Raw genomic sequence first — 20,243 nt, forward strand, 5'->3', positions numbered from 1 at the left:
GTCCTAGTCCAGTTCCTTCAGCCCTTTCTCTCCAGCTTTCCCTTCTTTTCTCTGCATGCTTAATCCTCGATGACACAGGCTCTTCTGGGCAGAGATATTGTGCTGGGGATGAGATATCACCAAAGAAATGCTGAGGTTTGCCCTGGAATTCAGCTGTTCAGAGAACTTACATTTCTGAACCAACTGGAAAATCCAGGTAGGGCCATCCCCCTTCTCTGAACTCTCACCCTGAATTGCAATGCAAGATCGCTGCAGCAGGATTACCATGATACTTTCATGCTGTTTCCTAGTCCTAGTGGTCAGATCAGGAGTCAGGTACTGGGAGGTCAGAGTCCAGGGTAGACCAAACTGAGACAGGTGTCAGGCAGGGTCAGAAGCCAGACTCTAGGGTCTCCCATGAGCAGGGTCTAGAACAGAGACAGGCAGGAAGTCTGTGTGGCTACTCAGACAGCTCCCCTTTATGGCTTCCCTGTATATATACTGGTATCAGCCAATGAGGGAGGTGTCTGAGGCTGCCACTCTGATCCTGCTGGGCAGTACTTCCTGTAGCACCCAGTTACACAGAGTGCTCCCGCTGGAGCCCAGCCTAAGCCTCTTTTGGCAAGGTGGAGGCATCGGTGGCCCTGAACCCCCATGGTTCCAGCCCTGTAGGTTCTAACGATCTATCAGGAGGTCAGCCCTGGAGAACAGGATGGGGAGAGAAATGATTTTTCATGTTGAAATATTTTCCTTCCCACCCAGATGGAGAACCTAAATAATAGCACCCAGGGGCTTTGGATCAAAGTTCTGCAGCTGGACTAGCTTAGCTCTCCTTCCCAGAGCGTGAACACTTCCATCCACAAAGAACTAATACATCCAAGCAGGTCCTTTCGGTTCCACAAGAGGGCAGCAGGGCACAGAAACCTAGCAACACAACTTACCTGTTCACACCATGAGCCCTTTGCTTGTCACCAATAACAGAATATTTCATTGCCGTTTCTTAACATCTATCCATCTGCTTGTCCATGGAGAAAACTTGAGCAGAGCACAACTGAATATCAGGCTTCTATGTGGGTTTTAAACTTCAGGCATCTAAGTTGGAAATATTTGATTCCAGTGTTCAATGGTCGCCTATGAATACTTACATTTTAAGTTGGGATTGTACACTTCACTATGATGAATAGTGAAGGCCAGGAAAGTGGGGTTTTTTAAGGGGTGGGGGCTGGAGTAGGCGTGTTCTGCTTGTTTTTCCTTAACATTAGAAATGTCAAGTTTGGTCTTCTCTGGTTTTGCTGGTGGATTTCTTGTGTGGGTTGTAGAGTAGATGGTGTTTAGAATATGGCGCACAGAGTAAGTCTGCTTCCAGTCTCCACCCCGCTCTGATGACAACGGGGAAGCCAAATGTAGAAAACTGAGGGAACTAATATGAGACTCTATATAATGAACACTATGATCAAGTATAATTTACATACATTATGAACTGAAGTGGTGTATGCATCACAATGGAAATGGCTACTGAGCAGGAATATCTTATTTCTGAAAAATTCTGGAAGACTAAAACTGATACAGGCAAAGCAGACTAGGTGATTTAGCCACACAACTCCTATTGAAATAATGGAAGTTGCGTGGCTAAATCACTTGGCTGGCTTTGAATATCGTAACCTAAATTCAGACATCTTAAATAGTAACCCATCAATGTAGTTCTGACCATATTGACTGTGCAATAGCTAGAATACTGGGCAAAATGCCAGCACAAGTAAGTTGTCAGGATCAGATGATCTAATATTACATTGATAAACAACATTTGTGTTCTTTTAGTCAAAATTAGACTAAGAAATTAAATTTAGACTGGCCAAGAGTTAACCAAACTATTGAAACACAGAGGAAGTGGGTACTAAATATGACTTATGTTCAAATCAATGATGGTTAAGGGACGTGGGACTAAATTATTTTTCAAGGAAAGCCAGTTAAAATTTCTGCAAACCAGGCCAGTGCCTTACTCACTGAGTGATGCTGGGAATCAGCAACTAATGGTACTAGCTAGAAAAGGAAGGAATAGCTTCTGCATTTTTGTTCCTGGTTAGTGGGCTCCATCTTTTGTGTATGTATCTAAAACAGGGTGGAATGAAAAGTTTGAGGAACATTTGGTGACAATCGTAACACATTCTAGAAGAGGATGGGTATTTGTCCCTGTTTAGAGGCTGGTCCACGTGAGGTTTGTGTATTTTTTCCAGCTTAGTCTTTTTCTCAAGTGGTAGAAGTTCACGGGTAGGTCCCAGGTACAAACTTCACTGTCAGATCAAGCAGTATCAGTTAAAACATTTGATCCTTTATGGATCTAGACTTGGCAAGCTGGTCAATTGAAGGGTCAGAGAATGTCTATGGACTAGTGAGCCGGCCACCTCACGGTCAAATATTCCAGCAAAAATGCCTTGATGTAGGAAGCTGCCTACTTTTTTGATTGCATCATGGAATGGTTGTGAAATAAGCGAATATCATTCTGGGGTGTATTAACAGACATGTCATATGTAAGACATGGGAGGTAATTGTCCCATGATTTGGCATTGGTGAGGCCTCAGCTGGAATACTGTATCCAGTTGTGGGTACCACACTTTAAGCAATATGTGGACAAACTAGAGAGAGTCCAGAGGAGAGCAACAAAAATGATAAAAGGTGTAGGAAACCTGACCTATGAAGAAAGGCTTTTAAAAAACAAAACACACACTAGGTATGTTTAGTCTTGAGAAAAGACTGAAGGGGAACCTCGTAACAGCCCTTAACATATTTGATAACCATCCCCTTTATAACAATCTTCAGTTATTCTCCACATCAACTGAAGGTAGGACAAGTAACGTGCAGTAAGGGAGATTTAAGTTAGGTATTAGGAAAAACTTTCTAACTACAAGGATAGTTAAGCTCTGGAAAGGCTTCTAGGGAAGGATGGAGGTTTCCATCATTGGAATTTTTTTAAGAACAGGTTACACAAACACCTGTCAGGGATCTTCCAGGTTTACTTGGTCCTGCTGCAGCACAGGGGGATGGAGTAGATAACCTCTTGAGGTCCCTTCCAACCCTACATTTCTATAATTTTTATTTTACTTTTTTTAGAACTTAATTTCATTGTTTTGTATTTGAATTAAAATAACTCAGTTAAGTAACTTGTCTCTTATAATTAGGCATAAATATCTATCTAAGGTTAAACCTATTAGAGACCATAGTCTTGCAGTGTCAAGTATCAGAGGGGTAGCCGTGTTAGTCTGGATCTGTAAAAGCAGTAAAGAGTCCTGTGGCACCTTATAGACTAACAGACGTATTGGAGCATGAGCTTTTGGGGTGAATACCCACTTTGTCGGATTCAATACGTCTGTTAATCTATAAGATGCCACAGGAGTCTTTGCTGCTTTTACAGTCTTGTGGTGGTTTGTCATTTTTTTGTTAATGTTCTAATAAATTAGTGCTTTAAAATATTTGACTTGTTAATTGACCAATTATTTTGAATTGGTCAAATGCCCAATCCTATATAGATAAATATCCCACTCCTAAAAATCAAGATTTGTCCCAATGTTTATGGGAGGAGGGACGGGGGGGGGGGGTCACCAAATTAGATTTGACACCAGCTAACCAGCAGGTGGTGCTGGGTAGTAAATCTAAACAATACACTGATGAATGCATTTGAAAGGATTATTTTGCAACATAATCAGTTACCCTGTGCTGTGGCTAATGTACCAGCAGTTTTTCAGTGCATTATGGATTTAGATAGAATGACTAAAAGGGGTCATATGTTATCTGGATAATATCCTAATTCTGGGAGAAACCACAAGTGCACTTGTGTAGTTTGGAAGCTGCACTGAGCAGCCTACATGATTAGGGGGTGAAGTCTATGGGTGAAGAGTTCAGAAGGCAAATGTTAGGTTTTATTTCAACATATGTTATGTACCTTATTTAGGATTCAGAATTGATGCTGTAGGGTTTAAAACCATTGAAAATATAACATCTATGAGCTAACACTGTATGAACTTTCCTGATATCAGTGATCTATGGGGAAAAAACTATGAAGGGAATAAAATGAAACCTAAAATCCTGGAGTAAATTGTAACTAGAATATTAAACCTTGGTAACAATTCCAGGAAAGCCAAAGCATTCTAATGATGTAATAATTCCAATTTGTTTCTTTGGATGAAGGTGTCACTCAGTGATTGTCCTGCTGGGAGAGTTCTCCCTCTCTTGATCATGTAGGTTAAATTAGAGCTTCATAAATTTGTGGTGGTTTTTCTAAATGCTCTGTGGCCTTTTATACTATCCTTCCAAACACCACATTGCCCCTGATTTCTAACCCCTCTCCCCCCCCCCCCACCCCAAACACTATCTCAGTAAAGACTTCCCCTTCTGTCTTCAAGCAAAGTTCTCTGAGTCTCATAGGCTTGTCTGATCTCTCCCTGACAAGCCTCATGGGCTATACTTCTTGCTTCCAAACCTAGTCCCTGTCAGTTTAGGGCTATATTGTGCCTAGTCACAGCTTGGGTGTACAGGAGCCTTTTCCCTTCTCACCCCCACCTCTGAAAGGTCCATAATAGCAGCTTCCTCCTGGAGCATCCAGGAGTGCAAATCACCCCAAAACGGGGGAAATGTGAGGGTCATGGCTGTGCCATCCCCTCCGCAGTGGTGCACCAGATAAGAAGGCTGCACTAGGAGCTGGGGGAGGGATTGTGCCTCAGGCATAGTCTCTCCCACCAGTGCAGCTCTATTAGAGTAATATTAATTATCAGATTCTTTGTAGTGTCTTAGGACCCAACTCACCCTTGACCTAAACATCACTTAACTTGATGATGATGAACAGGGTAGAAGCAATGGCAGAATTTTGTTCAGCTGTCTCAGTTTTGGAAGCTATTCATCCTGCCCTGAATGCTCCAGTCCAATTATTCAAAGGCAAATCTACTCCTGACCAGAGTCTAATGGAAGAAGGGACACCCAGCAGTTGCCAGTAACCCAGAACATACTTGTGGAGTTTGTGGATGCGGGGAACAAGGGAAGGGAATTGGCTGTCAAAGAGACTCATTAGAATCTCAGAAAAATGGGACCTGTCTAGGTTTTGGTATTTTTAGTATGGCAGGTGCTCTGTGGAAACCTGAAGAGAAAGGAGTTAATTAATCCAGCATCTTGACTGACATTGGCAGGCTATTGAAGACACTCACATGGCTAAAATACAGTCCATTACAGCACTGTACAAACATCAGGCATGTGTTGAGAGGAAGGTACATATTGACTTCCTGGCTAGCACTGCAGGAATTCCAGGACTTGGCAGAGGCCTCTCTCTGATCACTCCAGCAGGGCATGTAGGAGAGCCACCCCTGTTGTCATGCCACCCATCCTGAAATTCATGGGACAGTGGTAAATGAGACCTATAAGAAATGGAGCTAACAGTGTAGAGTCCTTGGTGCAAGGAACATTAGTTGATTTATCCATAGTACTTATTTTTAATTTTGTAAGAGAAGAATTGTTAATCTTCTCTCAACCACAAACTGTTCTCTTTAGCAATACAGCAGAGGGTTAAACTGGAGCTTGCGTACAACTTTCCACTACCTAGTCCCTTGGAAAGAGGCTGAGATTGGAAATGTGTGATGAGATTCACTCTGCCGGTGTACCTGAAGTTCAAAGGGAGACACTTTGCGCCAGGCAGTATTTAAGCAAATTTGTTTTGAACAATGAGTCAGTTCCCGCAACACTAAATCAAAGATCCTGTTGGACATTGACCTGACTCAGTCTTGACCCACTGAAAGCTAGGGAAAAGTTCCACTGACTTCAGAGGGAGAACAGGATCACACATTTAATGGACAGTAGTGGTGAGCCCCTGCACATCCTGGTGACTTCAGTGGGATTTGTGAATACTGGTGCTTCTGTGAATCAGACCATATTTATATAAATGGAGACATCGTCTAACAAAACATACGCATTTTAATTATTTACTAGATGCTCTTGTGCCTTGTGACATATGAGGCAACCCAGTCTTTCCACCTTCACCAGTCTGATGCCATGTTTCTTGCTCTGTTATAACCTGTTCCCATGACAGCAACATCTTTCTCAATGGTTTTCTTATGTCATCTGTTGTCGTCCTCCTCCATTCTATCTTCCCACCAGGGCTTTTCACCTTCCCAGTCAAGAGCTAGGAATATAATTTTTTGACATCCATGCAACATGTCCAAACCACTTCAGCCTTCTTTCTGCAATCATTGTCTTTACAGTTTGCTGTCCAGTCCTTTGTAACACATCAGCACTGGGTACTTTATCCCACCAGCAAATACCAAGTATACTTTACAAGCATCTCTGATGGGATGCATTAAGTTAATTGTTGTGGGTTACTAGCGTTTGCCAAGTTTCAAAAGCATATAACAATGTGGGGTATCAATAGGATTGTATAAATTTCTTGGTTCTTGTGTGAATCTCCTTATTTTTCCAGATATTTGCCAGTCTTAAAATGCCAAGCATTCTAATTAGGTCAGAGGAATAAATTAAGAAAATGAGGACAAATTCAAACTTTTATGGAAGAGAACATAACTTCATTGAAGGCAGGAAAGTTGTATGTGCTTAGACTAAACTGGGATTTGGCATAATTATTTTAAAATTATTCTAACACAAATCTCATTAAGGAGATTTCCGATAACTGGTCCTCTGACAGCAGAAATATATTCTCTGTGGAAAGAGCTTTGTCAGTGCATTGTGCAGCTCAGGAGGGAAACAGGCTGAGATCAGACAAATATGGACTCTAATATGGTCACATTAAAATTTATGGTTGCTAGCCAAACTCTTCATTCCAATGTGTAGGCTTTTCATAGCAACTATGGATTGGAAAGCACGGACGCTAAAAGAACCTAGCTGAATGTTCAGATTCCTGGTGGTTTGCAGCACTGGAAGTTAGAAGAATAATCTTTAGACTTGGGAAAATTACGGGGGGGCGGGGGGAAGAGAAGAATAATTAGAATGGCATGTCATCTTCACCGGTTTGTTCTTCTGCATTTTAACTATAGTCTCCACTCTAACTAGAGATGCTGCAATTCAACAGTACCTCAACCTCTCTACTCTTCTCACTTACACACTCCAGGGTCTGGCAGGTGATTCAGATACACTGGATCTGAAAGGCTGGATGTTATTCAGGCTATATCCTGCAGGAGGCTTTCAGGAAAAGGTGTGTTTTCAGGGCCTTACCTTAAGCAAAGCGGTCAGAAAAAGAGTTACTGGGTCTGATTCTTCTCACATGGCTTTTATGCCACTGTAACTCCATTGATTTCAATGGAGTTACTCCTGATTTGCATTGTTGGAAATGAGATCTGAAATCAGCCTTGTGTTTAACAAACAGATGATTTGTTACATTTCACTAGTGGGAATTTCTTCTGCATCCAACTGTCCCACCAGATTCACTCGTCTGTGAAGAAACAATGTAACTAAAAAATTCAGGAATAATTCTTCAGCCTCCAGTAAGAATGTAGACTGCATTGAATAGCATCACTTCTCTGTTTATTTATACCATCATCTGTGCGTAGAATGTCAGCCACACTACGGCTATTGGACCATAGGACAAGCTCTTGGGGAGATGTGAAACAATGCCCATTTGGCATTCCTAGCATTGTCTTGATGAGGCAGACGGGTCTATAAATTATTGCATGCAGTGGGATCCATGCTCCACGAGTGCAGTGGAAGTGATGCACAATGCCTCTATTTCCATAATTGTGCATTGGGACTTTCACTCCAGAAAACTAGTACCAGCATTCATACACTCAGACTCTGGACCTAATCTAACACCCTAGGAGTCACTGGAAAGGATGGTTGGGTTCATAGATCAGGGACCAAGTAAGAAGGCACATCCCTCAGCCTCTTGAGTACAATAGCCTCTACTAGCCAGTGTGCTATCACCACAATTCAGACACACACAGTCCACTAGTGTTTCACATTGATCCACCTCTTTCCTGAGCCAACCCTGCATTGTCATTTTCAATGTGTACTCTGTAAAGGTAAACATTTAAAATGAGACATTTATTTACAGGTGTAAACAGGGACACAGCTGCCTAAAAAAACCAGTCTGGTTAGTCAGCCTGTGTGATGACAGGAGATGGAAGGAAATTGTTAAAGGAAATTGCATCTCAGGTGCAGTAATTAGCTGGGCAGTTAGCACCAAACAATGGAGGATTATGTGGAGCCTGAGGAATGTGGAGATAACTTTACCTTTCCAAACAGGAGGGCACTGAGTTCTGCTTTATTGCCTAAGAAGTAGGTCAGGAGGAAGTGATCCTTCACTTCACATTCAGCTCATAATTATTTCACATGTAGAAAGCAGCACACTCCCCATCTAGGGGAAAGATTAAAATTGCTTCTGGTTTCACCAGACAGCCTTTTGGAAGAAAGATCGTCCACTCACTAAGAAACAACATGCATATTTTAATACCACAGTGAGCATCCGTGCCAACCACAACCACCTCCAACATGACCTTTTAACCAGCATTTTCACTGTTCTCATCATCCCCACCAGAACTCAGCATCTCTATGAAATCACCACTGGCAAAGCCACAGCACTGCTCTCAACAAAAGCACCACACAAACATACTGCATCATCTTCCCGGTTATGAGGCAGACCAAAACAAGAAATACATAACCATTCCCATTATGGAAACCAATAACCTTCCTTTGTGGCAGTACTGGATAAACTATTTGTACCTAGCGGAAACCTACATAAAAGAAAAACACATATTTCCCTCCCTGTCCCTGCCTGGCAAGAAATCCAAAAAGAGAATTGTATCTTAAAAGAAATTACTTTCAACATGCATGTATATCTGAGTTAAGGCTGCGTAGTAGATTATGAAGCCTTGAGTGTGTTAAGCGTGCTGTAGAAGGAGGATAGTAATAGGAAAAAACTGATAAGTTTTATATTGGGGTAGGTAGACAGAAGTGTAGTTCTTGATCATAACTCTGTATTGCCTAGCTTGTCAGTGTTTGAGGGAAATGTTATTAAAGTATCCCAGAGCATCCATAACTTACCGTAAACAAAATTTTTCTTGAGACTTTCCCTAATTTTTAAAGAAACTGTAAATTGGTGATGGGTGCAGGGTAAGGAATATAAAAAGCAAACTGTCATCATTCTTTGTAAGCGATGTAGTGAATGAACATGGCAGCTGCAGTGCAAATTCAACTATGGAGAAATGTCAACATTAGATTAAATGTGGCCATGTAAACTGAATCTGCTGTCATGTGTAAAAGAGATGGACCTTAAAGAATGTCACCATTAGTTAAAGCAGTGTTTTTCAAACTGGTGACACTAAAGTAAACAGGGCCATTGGAATTTGATGAATCTGCTGCTATGTATCTGCACAGGTGGCAGCCTATGAAGCAACGTTATTATTAATATGGCCGTTTCAAATTGGTGCAAATCTATTACTAAATAAAAATCATTGTTCTTAAATTCTAAAATGGAAAAAAAATAACTGTGGTATCTACTGTAAAGGTCACACAAACTAGACCAGAAGTTTAATGTGGAGTTTTCATGTGTATAATTTGCAAAAGGTTTCCAAAAAAAGTGAGATACTAAAGACCCAGTATTAAAAGCCATCTTTTCTCATTTCCAAAATACTTCTCTACAAATTCCAAATGCACAGAAAAATAAAAGCCCTCTTGTAGTCTATTTCAGCTTTTTTCCTGTAGTAAAATATTTAGCAGGTATCAATTTCCCCCCATGTTAAACACAATTCTCTTGCACAGTCTTACAGGCTTTGTCTTCACTGCCAAAAAAAAAAGTTTCACATCAAGATAGCTATTTCATCTTAGCTAGCAATGTAAAATCTGAGTGGGAATAAGGCACTGTAGCTTTTACCCTGACAAAGCTAGCTGAGGTCAATCCCCAGTGAAAGGTAGAGAGTTGACTTCAACTAGCTATGTCAGGGTAAAAACTATAGTGTCTTGTCTCCAATGGGATTTTACATTGAGTTAGCGAAGATGAAATAGCTATCTTGATGTGAAACTTTTTTTTTTTGTTTGGCACTGAAGACAAATCTAACTATGGTTTTGTTATTACTACACTATAATACTATGCATAAGTACACACCCCAACCCCAACAGTCATTACACTGCCTGCAGTAATAATATAAAATATTTCTGGGATGAATCAGCCAGTTGTTGAAACTCAGGATAGTTCTTTCCTTTCTGACCAGCTGTCTCACCTGTGCATGTCACTATTAGCCAGACCCTTCCACACACAGTGTCTCATATCTTTAGCTTTCCTACCTACTCTCTCCTCCACTGGTAGAACAGCAGCCATTTCCCAGTGTAGCTATTTTTCTCATGAGCAACAGTGCTCAGACAGAACAAAACAGCCATTTAGGCCCAGATCCTGGAAGTTAGGAGCCTAAATACCTTTAAGGATCAGGACTTTAGTCTCTTCGTCACTGGCCACTCTGTGGGTCCTGCTGAAATTCAATAGCCTTCTACCACAGTGCCAAAGACACCCAGTTGCTGCTTCACTGCATTCATCCAAGGCCATAGCTGATGGCATGACAGAGGGGTGGCTGAGCCAAATTTGAGTGGTATCATGATCCTATGCACAATATTGCAACACCACTCAAATTTGGGGTAGCCGTGCAGGTAATCTGGGTCCTCTCTTTAGAAAAAATCTGGGTTTTGCCCCTGCTTACTGCATTCAATCAGGGCCAGCATTCAGTAGCAAAGCAACAAAAAGACAGTGACCTCATCCATTTTTTTTTTTAATGTTCTGTGCTGCTTGCTTCAATGAACAAGATGTTCCAAATTTCACTATAGATGATCTTGCTGTATCAACCTATAGCCAGAACTTTTTCTGGTAAAACTCTCATTCACCCATAGCTCATGAGGAGCAACACCTGGTCAGTCATTGCCATTAATAACTGGAAGACCTCCAGAAGGTGTGATGGGTAAGCACTGACAATTTGGATGCTTTTCTGAGCCTTTCGGGTCTCTTCTCTCTATCCTCACCTTTGTTCCAACAACTGTATCACTGGGAATAACAAATGTTTGAATGATCTCATAACTAAGCAGCTCTTGATTAATATGTGGATGGGAGGCAACCAGGAAATGGTATTAATGATTGGTATTAATGATTCACTTTGTGACATCTTTGAGCCAGTACTGGCTCAATGTCCCAGTATAGTGCGAAGGGATGCTAGAAGCACTGTATTTTTGCTGAATGGTTAAAGCAAGGCCCTAATTTCCTGTGCTCATTATTCCAGTGCAATTTTTGTAAGAGTTGGCATGTTAACCACAGGGCCCAGGCCAAATTTCACTCAGGTACACTATTTACTTTCTGCCTCAGTTATATGTGAAATTTCACCAGAATGCACTTAGCGCTTCAAAAGGGGTGGTTTCCCAAAAACTAAAGAAATTAAGTGAAGTTGATTTGAGAAAAAAATCTAGATAGAAAAATTTGAATGAACACTGGGAGTTATTTTTAAGATGGCCCAAAAGCTACAATTCCACAGTTGTGAAAGTAGCCACCCCACCCTGGTTAAGTGGGGAAGTGAAAAATAACACTTCAAAACAAATATATATAACAAATGGAAAAAAGGGGGAAAAGATGGGAATCAATAGAAAACTGAAAAGGAAAGAGAGAGCCTTAACAGCCATGGATTTTTCCCTAAAGACAGTAAGGAAGAGTTTTTAAATACAGCAGGAACAAAAGAAATCCTAAGAAATTTGTAGACCCATTTCAAGAGGAAGATGGTAAGATTGTGAAGTGTTAAATAAATATTTCTGTTCTGTATTTGGAAAGAAGCAGGTTAATAGACCCATACACCATGAGGATGATGAAGTATATTCTAGTCCATTAGTAATTAAGAAGGATGTTAGAAAGCATCTACTTTAATTAGCAGACCCAGATAACCTGCACCCCAAGACTTGGCTCTCTGATGTTACTTTTTAATAAGTCTTGAATATGAAGGAAACTCTAGAAGAGTGGGAGGCAAATGGAATTACTTGTGTCATTTATAAGAGGGTTAGCCTGACCTCAGTCCTGGGCAAAATAAGGGAAAACCTGTTGTGAGATTCACTCAATAAAGAATTAAAGGATGGGAATATAATTAATGCTAATCAACATGGTTTTATGGAAAATAGGGCTTGTCAGCCAAACCTGATTTTATTTTTTGAGATTATAAGTTTGGTTTATACATCTAGGCAGTGGCCAACATACTTAGACTTTTGTAAGGTGTTTGACTTAGTACATGATACATGAAGTAAAAAATTCAATATAAATAAAGCATGTTAAATGAATAAAGAACTGCTTAACTGACAGATCTCAGATAGATAGTAACCGTCAAAGGGGAATAGTCATCAAATAGGAGTGTTTTTAGTGGGATGTTACAGGGATCAGTTCTAGGCCCAATGCTATTCAATATTTTCATCAATGAGCTGGAAATAGATATAAAATCACTGCTCATAAAGTTTGTGGCTAGCACAAAGATTGGCAATGGTAAATAATGACGAGACTGGGCAATCAGACAGTACAATCTGGATCACTTAGTAAGCTGGGCTCATTAAAATAAAATGCGAGGTCATACATCTAGGAACAAAGAATGTAGGCCATATTTACAAAATAGGAGACTGTATCCAGGAAAGTAGTGACTCTCTGAAAAGAATTTAGGGGTCAAAATGGATCTATAGCTCAACATGAGCTCCCAGTGCAGTGCTGTAGCACAGTGGCTCTCAACCTTTCTGGATTACTGGACCCCTTTCAGGAGTCTGATTTGTCTTGCGTACCCACAACTTTCACCTCACTTAAAAACTACTTGCTTGCGAAATCAGATATAAACATACGATTATTAATGAAATAAACATGCTCACTATTAATGAAACATAAACAGATATAAACATGCTCACTATTAATGAAAAATTGCTTACTTTCTCATTTTTATCATATAATTATAAAATAAATCAACTGGAATATAAATATTGTACTTACATTTCAGTGTATAGTATATAGAGCAGTATAATCATATGACATTTTGGTTTGTACTGACTTCACTAGTGCTTCTTATGTAGCCTGTGGTAAAACTAGACAAATATCTAAGTGAGTTGATGTACCCCCTGGAAGATCTCTGTGTACCTCCAAGGGGCATGTGTACCCCTGGTTGAGAACCGCTACTATAGCATAAAGAGCTAATATGATCCTTAGCTGTATAAACATGGGAGTGGTGCATAGGAGTATGGAGGTGATTTTTACCTCTATGCAGCATTGGTGAGATGGACACTGGATATAATTCTAGGATATAATTCAACATTTTAAGAAGGATGTTGAACAATTGGAGAGAATGCAGGGAAGAGCCTCAAAATGATTAAGAACTGGGAAAAATTGACCCTCGCATTGAGAGACTTAAGGAGATCAATCTGTTTAGCTTATAAAAAAGATAATCAAGAACTGATTTTGTTATGGTATAGAAGTACCAAGGGAAGTGGTGGATTCTCCATCTCTTGATGTCTTCATATCAAGACTGGATGGCTTTCTGGAAGATATGCTTTAGCCAAAGCCAAGTTATTGGGCTCAGCATAGGAGTAACTGGATGAAATTCTATTGCCCACTAGATATTGTCAGATTAGATGATATAATGATCCCTTCTGGCCTTTTTAACAACAACAACAACAAAAATCTATGACTCTTCACTTTCTCCTCTAAACTCTTGAAAGGTGTGGTGGGCACTGTTAAAATGGCATTGCCTTCCACCCTAAAGATGCCACATTTCAGTGGCGAATTAAGCTATCCATCTAATATTATAGGCGTGGTGTAGGCTTAATTAGTTTTTTTTTTCCATTTTACTAACTAATCCAGTAGGTATATCAGGTTTTGTTTTTAACTATCTGGGAACTCAACATTAATGGCAGAGATGTAGGAGTAAGAGATTACAGCATCAAGTGTGTTCATAGATGGGACTGTCATGTGACAAGGTTGAAGAAACAAAGTCACTTTTCTTTCTATGCTGAACAAGGAGTTTTATTAGTATAAGGGAAACAGTATTCTCCCTAAAGCCCCCTTCTCCTCTCCTCTCCCCTGCACCCCGCTGTGTGGTGATAGAGCTTCTGCCGCAAACCTTCCCCATCCCCACTCCTGCAAACAGCACGTACATCCTCAGATCTCTGCCACACCCTCCCTTGCATGCATACCCCTTTTACTTTTCTGGTGTAAGCAATCTAACAAGACTTAATATTTAATAACATAAATCTTCATGAGTCACTTTCTTGACCGCTCATCCAGATCTGTTTATCTTCTGGCACTGAGGATTGCTTTATTGATTCACCTAGATTATCAAATTCCAAAAGATGGAGAGTCATATTCAATAGGATTTAGCAAAACTCTTCTCAGATCGATTTTCACAGCAGCTGGGTTGTGCAGTACCATTGCTACTAGCATCACACAGTAGTCCAGCTGCCCATGGAATTTAGTCTCATAGACTTTAAGGTCAGAAGGGACCATTATGATCATCTAGTCTGACCTCCTGCACAATGCAGGCCACAGCATCTCACCCACCCACTTCTGTAACAAACCCCTAACCTATGTCTGAGCTACTGAAGTCCTCAAATCGTGGTTTGAAGACCTCAAGGTGCAGATAATCTTCCAGCAAGTGACCCGTGCCCCATGCTGCAGAGGAAGGCGAAAAACCTCCAGGGCCTCTGCCAATCTGCCCTGGAGGAAAATTCCTTCCCGACCCCAAATATGGCGATCAGTTAAACCCTGAGCATGTGGGCAAGACTCACCAGCCAGCACCCAGGAAAGAATTCTCTGTAGTAACTCAGATCCCACCTCATCTAACATCCCATCACAGACCACTGGGCATACTTACCTGCTGATAATCAAAGATCAATTGCCAAATTAATTGCCAAAATTAGGCTATCCCATCATACCATCCCCTCCTTAAACTTATCAAGCTTAGTCTTAAAGCCAGATATGTCTTTTGCCCCCACTACTAGTCCTTTTAAGAGCCATAGGGTTTTTTTTAATGGTACTTCCCTTTTCCCCAAAGGAATTATTTCTTTGCTATTTCTTGGACCATACTGCCACCCACTACTCTCTCTCACTGGGTGACTTGCATTTTCACTAGCTCAGGTGTCCATGCCACTGGCACCCAGAGGGCACTCCAACATTAACTGTAATTTTCCTTAAAGTTCCTGGTTTAAAACCTCTACTATTGGACAATTGCTCACAGGTTCTTTCTCACTGAAGCCAAAGTTACAGTGCGCCACTTGCAGATACAGGACCCTCAGAAAGGCTCTCACGCTTTCCCTGGGCCTCTGCACGCATTGGTAAAAGCATGCCGGTTAATGTATCATGTCCTTTTTTGGGGGAATGAAATGCTCCTCAACCTCCTTAAGAGCAATGTCTTAGCTATTCTTATCTGGTCCCTTAGTCAGGATGTCACAGGGAACTCACTCACCGCAGGTGGTACCTCCACCTGGATTATCTCTCTTCCAGGTGCAGCGCCTCTCCTTGTGATCTCTCTCTTTCTCTCTCTCGCTCTGTAGCCCCTCCCTCTTCAGGACTTGGCCTTCCAGCCAGGTCACTAAGTGGCACCCCCCTTCCAGGGTGTGGAGGCTTAGTGGATCTGCTGTCTAGGCTATGTTACTACATCAGTGGCTGGTAGTGGAACCTGGGCCCACCGATTATTATGGATTCCAGCCCAGGGACCCTACAACCCACAGCCATGGTCTGCTCAGTCTCCAGCCTTGCTGCTCTTTCCCCGAGCTGTCTACCCCCGCCCACAGGCTTTTTTCTCACCCTTCTCTCTCTGGGTATGCCCGTCCCTCAGGGCCAGGGTCCTATTCTTTCCCTGGGTTCCCTCCTTCCCTCTCCAATGCACAGAGGGTAACTACAGACTCTCTCACTACAGCCACTTCTGTTTCCAGCTTCCTGGCTTCATACTTGCCTAGCCCACATCTGCTCAACTGAGCTTCATCTTTCAGTCAGGGGTTTGTTCTCCAGCCTAAGCCCCTTGTGTGGTCTGTCTCATTAGGCCTGGTCTACACTAGGCGTTTAAATCGGTTTTAGGAGCCTAAAACCGATTTAACGCCACAACCGTCCACACTAGGAGGCACCTTATATCGATTTTAATGGCTCTTTAAATCGGTTTCTGTACTCCTGCCCGACGAGAGGAGTAGCGCTAATATCGGTATTAACATATCGGAATAGGGTTAGTGTGGCCGCAATCGACGGTATTGGCCTCCGGGAGCTATCCCACAGTGCACCACTGACCGCTCTGGACAGCATTCTCAACTCGGATGCACTGGCCAGGTAGACAGGAAAAGCCCCGCGAACTTTTGAAATTCATTTCCTGCTTCCCCAGCGTGGAGAGCTCATCATCACAGGTGACCACGCACAGCTCATCAGCACAGTTAACAATGCAGTCTCCTGAGAATCGAAAAAGAGCCCCAGCATGGACCGCTCGGGAGGTAATGGATCTGATCGCTATATGGGGAGAGGATTCAGTGCTAACAGAACTGCGTTCCAAAAGACGAAATGAAAAAGTATTTGAAAGAATTTCTAAGTCTATGACGGATAAAGGCCACAGCAGGGACTCCGTGCAGTGCAGAGTGAAAGTTAAGGAGCTCAGACAAGCCTACCAGAAAACCAAAGAAGCAAACGGAAGGTCCGGGGCAGGTCGAAAAACATGCCGCTTCTATGCTGAGCTGCATGCAATTTTAGGGGGCTGCGCCACAAGTACCCCACCCCTGACCGTGGATTCCGAGGTGGGGGTTGTAATCTCTGCCATGTCAGACGGGGAAGATGAAGATGAAGAAGAGGAGGAAGACCTCGCAGAGAGCACACAGCACTCCGTGACCCCCAGCAGCCAGGAGCTTTTTATCACCCTGACGGAATTACCCTGCTCCCAGCCCTCACAAGCAACTATTCCAGAGAATGACGCCATGGAAGGGAGCTCTGGTGAGTGTACCTTTGCAAATATCAAACAGTGTTTTTTAAGCAAGCCTTTTTTAATGATTGATTTGCCCTGAGGACTTGGGACGCATTCGCAGACAGTATAGTTACTTAGAAAAGTTTGTTAACATGTCCGGGGATTGAGAGGAAATCCTCCAGGGACATCTCGATGAAGCGCTCCTGTAGGTACTCCAGAAGCCTTTGCAGAAGGTTTCTGGGCAAAGCATCCTTGTTCCGCCCACCATGGTAGGACACTTTACCATGCCATGCATGTAGCAAGTAATCAGGTATCATTGCGTGGCAAAGCATAGCGGCGTATGGTCCCGGTGACTGCTGGCATTCAAGAAGCATGCGCTCTTTATCTTGTTCTGTTATCCTCAGCAAAGTGATATCGTTCAGGATAACCTGGTTAGAAATCAGGAATTTAAGTAAGGGGGGGTGGCCATTTTTCTACTGGGTTCGTGGAATGCAGCAGCTTAAAAAAAACACTTTCCTGCACGTAGCGAAGCGGGGGGAGGGGAGGAGTGAAATGCCGATGATCTTTTCTGTTTGGTCACCGGCGAGGCGATCTTCCCCAAGCTACCGGACAAGCAGTGGGTGGGGGGGAGGGGGAAGGTTGTTGATTAGCAGGGAGCTAGCGTGGTATTAGCCATGCGTTGGGGGGGGAGGGGTAAATCACTGAGACAGTGGCTTACCATGGCCGCATGCAAGCTGAATCCTGATGCCTGGACCTGTGTCTGAGATCTGTAACCCAAGAGTTGCAAGCAGGCACTATTAAGATGAAAAATGCGACCTTGTAGGGAAATCACATGTGCTATGTAAGGTGAATAGTGCTTTTCACTGTGAAAGAGTATAACCATTGTTCTGTAAAATGTATCTTTCTAAATATTTATCTCCCTCATGCAGCTGCAAATATTTCAAGCGTCCCTCCTCCATCCCAAAGGCTAGCACAGATAAGGCGGAGGAAAAAGAAGACGCGAGATGAGATGTTCTCGGATATTATGGAAGTTACACGCAATGAAAGAGCTCATCTGAATGAGTGGAAGGACGTGGTTTCAAATTACAGGAAAGAGGCCAGTGAACGTGAGGACAGGAGGGATGAACGTGAGGACAGGAGGGACAACCGAGATGAGAGGTGGCGGCAGGAAGACCGGCAGGAAAATCAGCGGTGGCGGCAGGAAGATCAGCGGTGGCGGGATGCAACTCTGGGGCTGCTGCGTGATCAAACTGACATGCTCCGGCGTCTTGTGGAGCTTCAGGAACGGCAGCAGGATCACAGAGTGCCGCTGCAGCCCCTGTATAACCACCCTCCCCCCTCACCATGTTCCTTAGCCTCCTCACCCAGACGTGTAAGAACGCGTGGGGGGAGGCTCCGTGCACCCGCCCACTCCACCCCGTGGACAGCCCAACCAGAAGGATGTCGTTACTCTGAATTTTATTTTTTTAATGGCCTTCTCCATCCCTCCTTTCCTCCTCCCAAAGCACACCCTTACTTCTCTCCCTCTTTTTATAATGAATCAATAAAGAATTCATGCTTTTTAAATGAGTGACTTTATTTGCATAAGTAAGCTGTACTCGAAGGGGGAGGGGGAGTTGCTTACAGGGACTGAGTCAATCAAGGGGGTTGGGTGTTCATCAACAAACACAGCAGTCACACTGTACCCTGGCCATTGATGAAGCTCGTTTTCAAAGCTTCTCTGATGCGCACCGCTTCCTGGTGTGCTCTTCTAATCTCCCTGGTGTCTGGCTGCGCGTAATCAGCGGCCAGGTGATTTGCCTCAGCCTCCCACCCCGCCATAAAGGTCTCCCCCTTACTCTCACAGAGATTGTGGAGAATACAGCAAGCAGCAATAACATAGGGGACATTGGTTTGGCTGAGGTCTGAGCGAGTCAGTAATGTGCGCCAGCGCGCCTTTAAACGGCCAAATGCACATTCCACCACCATTCTGCACTTGCTCAGCCTGTAATTGAACAGATCCTGACCACTGTCCAGGCTGCCTGTGTATGGCTTCATGAGCCATGGCATCAAGGGGTAGGCTGGGTCCCCCAGGATAACGACAGGCATTTCAACATCCCCAACTGTTATTTTCTGGTCTGGGAAGTAAGTCCCTTGTTGCAGCCGTTTAAACAGAGTAGTGCTTCTGAATACGCGAGCGTCATGAACCCTCCCTGGCCATCCCGCGTGGATGTTTGTGAAACGTCCCTTGTGATCCACCAGTGCTTGCAGCACCATTGAAAAGTACCCCTTCCGGTTTACGTACTGGGTGCCCTGGTGCTGCGGTGCCAAGATAGGGATATGGGTTCCATCTATCGCCCCCCCACAGTTAGGGAATCCCATTGCAGCAAAGCCATCCACTATGGCCTGCACGTTTCCCAGAGTCACAACCTTTCGTAGCAGCAGCTTAGTGATTGCTTTGGCTACTTGCATCACAGCAGCCCCCACAGTAGATTTTCCAACTCCAAATTGATTCCCGACTGACCGGTAGCTGTCTGGCGTTGCAAGCTTCCACAGGGCTATCGCCACTCGCTTCTCTACTGTGAGGGCTGCTCTCATCTTGGTATTATGGCGTTTCAGGGCAGGGGCAAGCAAGTCACAAAGTTCCATGAAAGTGCCCTTACGCATGCGAAAGTTTCGCAGCCACTGGGAATCGTCCCACACCTGCAACACAATGCGGTCCCACCAGTCAGTGCTTGTTTCCCGGGCCCAAAATCGGCGTTCAATGGATAGAATCTGCCCCATTACCATCAGGATCTCCAAAGCGCCGGGGCCCGCGGTTTGAGATAATTCTGTGTCCACGTCCTCATCACTGTCATCGCCGCGCTGCCGTATCCGCCTCTTACTCGCCTCGGTTCGAAGGTCCTGGTTCAGCATATACTGCACGAGAGTGCGCGAGGTGTTTAAAACATCCACGATTGCGGTATGGAGCTGAGCAGGGTCCATGCTTGCTGTGCTATGGCGTCTGCACGGTTCACCAAGCAAAAAAGGCGCGAAACGGTTGTCTGCCGCTGTCAGGGAGGGAGGGAGGGGTGAGGCTGTACCCAGAACCACCCGCGAAAATGATTTTTGCCCCATCAGGCACTGGGATCTCAACCCGGAAATGCCAAGGGGCGGGGGAGGCTGCGGGAACTATGGGATAGCTACGGGATAGCTACCCACAGTGCAACGCTCCAGAAATCGACGCTAGCCTCGGACCATGGACGCACACCACCGATTTAATGTGTTTAGTGTGGCCGCGCACACTCGATTTTATAAAATCTGTTTTACAAAACCGGTTTATGCAAATTCGGAATAGTCCCGTAGTGTAGACGTACCCTAAGTGGCCTTTTCTCAGCTTCCTTA

At 43.5% G+C, this 20,243-nt stretch overlaps 1 protein-coding gene and 1 long non-coding RNA gene across 5 annotated transcripts in view; one reads left to right on the top strand and one right to left on the bottom strand.

Moving 5' to 3' along the window:
- Positions 1-20,243, bottom strand: part of NINJ2 (ninjurin 2) — an 85,974-nt gene that overhangs the window by 25,011 nt on the left and 40,720 nt on the right. The gene's annotated exons all lie outside the window — the stretch shown is intronic.
- Positions 1-20,243, top strand: part of LOC123366513 — a 33,104-nt gene that overhangs the window by 6,122 nt on the left and 6,739 nt on the right. The gene's annotated exons all lie outside the window — the stretch shown is intronic.

This window comes from Mauremys mutica, chromosome 1 (genome assembly GCF_020497125.1).
Source record: "Mauremys mutica isolate MM-2020 ecotype Southern chromosome 1, ASM2049712v1, whole genome shotgun sequence".
NCBI classification, from domain to species: domain Eukaryota; kingdom Metazoa; phylum Chordata; order Testudines; family Geoemydidae; genus Mauremys; species Mauremys mutica.